This window comes from Octopus bimaculoides, chromosome 25 (genome assembly GCF_001194135.2).
Source record: "Octopus bimaculoides isolate UCB-OBI-ISO-001 chromosome 25, ASM119413v2, whole genome shotgun sequence".
NCBI lineage: Eukaryota > Metazoa > Mollusca > Cephalopoda > Octopoda > Octopodidae > Octopus > Octopus bimaculoides.
In genome coordinates, this window is record NC_069005.1 from 1451915 (window position 1) to 1456334 (window position 4420).

Below are 4420 nucleotides of genomic sequence, written 5' to 3' on the forward strand. Positions count from 1 at the left end.
AATCTTTGATACCGACTGCTGTTTCCCCGCACCCCTCTACTACTACTACTGCTACACACACACACACACACACACACACACACACACACACACAACACGTGCCAAAATCTGGCATTCATCACCACAGTTCTTTGGTTGGGGTTATTTTCTTTTATATATATATATATTGAACCAACAACCTCTACAGCTGTTTCGCAGTGTACACTTTCTGACTTCATTCCATTTCTCATGTGTTTTCATTCTTAATATTTTACACTACCATAAATAATAAAATATATATATATATTCTCAACTCACATTGTCCCTTTTTTTTATATTTTCCTTTTGTTCATTTATATATGTGTGTGTGTGTGTGTGTACACGACCAACTGTAAAAGTAAAAACAGGTACAACGCATTACTAGAAACACCAGTGACCCATTTGTTGTGTCTTACCCACCAGAATTGAATCAACTGAAAAGTTTGTGTGTGTGTGTACCTCACAAAATATTTTCTATTAAAGGGCACGCACGAACATGACAAATGAAGCTTGTGCAAAATCAAGAACCTTATGGAGCAGCCATCAGCTATGATGCACTTGTGCATATAGTGTGTGTGCGCGTGCGCGCCTGTCTCTCGATGTATTTTGCATCGAAAGACACGAATCTGCTATAATAATACTCTTGTGTATTTCTCGGTCACAACATATGAATGAGAAAGGAAGGTGTAATGGATGAATGAGGAAGGAAGGGGTGATGGCAAACTGGAAGTGGGACGGTGAACATTCAACGCTGAAAAGAAAAATCAAACAGCGTTTCAACTCTGCGTGTACAAGGGATGTATGTGAATGTTTGTATCTGTGATTATTATATACCGTACTTTATACCTTATTTATATATAAAATACTACTATTAACCGTCATTTTTGTCGGCACGGGACCAGCTAGTGTGATAATATTTAACGTATACAATGAGAAGATCTTGGACCAGCCAACAGCTATGGTGTATGTATATGTAGTGTGTATGTGTATGTAGTTTCTGAATGTATATATGTACGCATATATGTGTGTGTAGTTGTGTACAAAAATGTATGTGAGCGTCTTTATATGTATGTGTATATAAATTGATTTTGTTTGTTTATAAGTTAATCTGTGAACAGGACCAGCCTGAACGTACGCGAGAAGAACACAGGTCGGGGAGAACGGACAGGAGTGTTTGGTCATAAAATGTGTGGGTAGTAAACTGTTTCAGTTCTTTTAAAAGTCAGAATCTGCCAGGCTGAAAACACTGCTTCCAGATAAATAAATGGTGTGGCTGTGTGGTAAGAAGCTTACTTCCCAACCACATGGTTTCGGGTTCAGTCCCCCTGCCTGGCACCTTGTGCAAGTATCTTCTAGTATAGCCTCGGGCCGACCAAAGCCTTGTGAGGGGATTTGGTAGATGGAAACTGGAAGAAGCCGGTCGTATATATATATGTAGTGGCTTCATGCAGGCATAGCGTGGACTCGATCTTCGATCGTCAAATTTCACTTAAGAGTTCAACAACATTTTCCTCACGGTAAAACAATAGTTTTTCTGTGAGTGACAGCAGTTACATTTGCCATATGCCTTCTCTAAGCAGAATAATGTCTTTGCCACTTCACCCTTCTAACTTCTTCTAGGCTACCAAAAGCTAGAATACAGATAACAGACCCCCAACGAAATCTATTGTTCTCAACAATATGTCTATCCTTCTAGCTGGTTTTGGATAGTTATAAATACTAAAATTTGGTAAGACAAAATCAGAGAGCAACATTTAGTGAACGGACAACTAGAGTCATGGCCACAAGCAGGCAGCCACTAAAGACAAACGGCCAGAGCGAGAAAGAAGGTTCTCTAGGATTTCACTCCATCTCTAGCTGACGAGAACACAAACACCAACAACGCAGGAAGAAGCTAACTTCCTTTATCTCGCGTGTCCTTCCACTTATATTATATCACACACCTGCTCTTCGAGGCATGGCACTATATCAGGTAAACGGTAAATAAATATTTGTTTACAACTTCGATCACTGTTCTTCTTTTATCTTGCACATCTGCAACAACAACACCCGATGCAATTGGTAACGGCCGACTTCAACAAATATCATAATACCAACCGTTCCTACTGGCGACCACAAATCGTTACATATATATATAGAGAGATAGATAGATAGTTACATGCGCGCTGGCGTGTATGTATCTGTATGTGTCTGTGCTTGTCCCCCTCCACCGCCTGACAACAAGTGTTAGTGTGTTTACGTCCCTAACTTAGCGGTTCGGCAAAAGATATCGATAGAATAAGCACTAGGTTTTTTAAAAAAAAAGTACTGGCGTCGATTTATTCGACCAAAAATTCTTCAAGGCGATGCCCCAGCATGGCCGCTGTCAAATGAAATAAACAAACAAATAAATAAATGAATGAACTAATAGATAAAGGTTTGTGTTTTGTCAGGATGCAAAAGTCCGACCGACCTAAATTTTGTTTTAAAGAAATAATCAATGACAACCTGTTGAAAATTTAAAATTGATCCCCATAAAAACAAAACCACCAGCTGTAGTGAACAAACACCACGCCCTTCGCCTCAGAAGATTAATATTTATTACTTCACCTACAAATTGTTCGAATGTCATTCTTAAATGTTGGCTTTCCATACATTTCGTTATACAATAACATTATAAAGATGAGTTTTCTCATGAGAACATGCAGTGGGATCGAACTCCAAACCCTGTTGTTTGGACGCAAACTTTTTATCACACAACCCTACCTGCATGTGTGTGTGTGTGTAGTAATAACAATCTTTTCTATTATAAGCATAAGCCCCGAAATTTGCGAGTGGGAGGGAGGGGTAAGTTGATTACATCGACCCCAGTGCGTAGCTGGGACTTATTTATCGACCCCGGAAGGATGAAAGGCAAAGTCAACCTCGGCGGGATTTGAACTCAGAACGTAACGACAGGCGAAATACCGCTCAGCATTTCGCCCAGGGCGCTAACGATTCTGCCAGCTCGCTGCCCTGTGTGTAGCAAAAATAGCAACAAATCCAAGGATGAGATTTCATAAATATTTTAATTCATCGCTAAGCACGTTTCCACATATTGTTTGTGACTATAATCCACATCCATTGGATGATTACAATGTAGTTTGTAATATCCATGGATATTACGGGAAGGCGCTAGTCATGCAATCATTTCATCTTGTATCTTTTACTTTCTAGTACTTTACTAGGTTCATGTTCATACCATTTATCAGTATGTTCCAATCTTTGTAGGCCGTGATGTCCACAAAACTCCCAATAGATCATTCTTACCACATTGTCATGGCATCGTCTGTTGTCACGTTGTGCCAATTTCGGGCATTCTCTAACGTTGTTCCATACCGTTTCACCCCTCTCACCGCACATTCTGCATTTGTCGCTATCGGTAGTGTAGTCTATTCTGCACTTCAAATAGTTGATCCTTAATGCTTGTTCCTGAGCTGCGCATATGAGTGCTTCTGTCTCTATCTTCGGGTCACTCCCCCTTATCCATGGCCTGAACAAATACTGCAGATTTTTTTCCAACGCCGTAATAAATTCTAACTGTTCGCCGCCTCTGTCTTGTAATTAATAACCCTTTCTACGATAGATATAAAGCCTGAAAAAAACTAGGGGAGGGGATAAGTCGATTACCTCGACCCCAGTGAATAACTGGTACTTATTTCATCAACCCTGAAAGGATGAAAGGCAAAGTCGACCTTGATGGAATTTGAACTCGGAAACACCGCTCAGCACTTTCTGTTACCTGGTCTTGTTATTAATGATAATAATTCCGAATAATTACGTTAATGGCATCAATCATAAAAAAGTAACAACAACAACAGCATACATAATAACAACAACAGAAAGACACTTAAAAAAAATGATTTCCTCTAAAGAATTTCAAAGCAACTGTTACCTGATGGAAGAAGAGAAAGTGTTGTTTAATAGCAATAACAACGTGAACAGGTGTCATGTTGCGAGTAACAATAACATTAAGAACAGCCACAAAAAACATTGGATTGTAAAAGGGACGAGGAATATGAAAGAGATTGGGGGGGGGGGCAATCGGTGGATAGACGGTTCACCTGTTATTAGCAGGTATTGTATGGAAGAGAATAGATGTGGTGAAAGAGTTATGATAGAGTGAAGGAGGCGAGGGGTGGAGATTAGTAAGACTTATCGGCTGCTGACACATCAATTAACACCTCCATTGACTCTTGTCAGCTGTTGCTAGTTCGTGTTCCGTACAGCAAGATATGTTACAACCACATACGTTGTTCTGTGTGTGTGTGTGTGTATATACCCTTAGTGGGTTGAACCCCCAACCCTTAACTCTCTCACGTTATATATATATATATATATATATATATATATATACTTTCTCTCTCTCTCTCTCTCTCTGTCA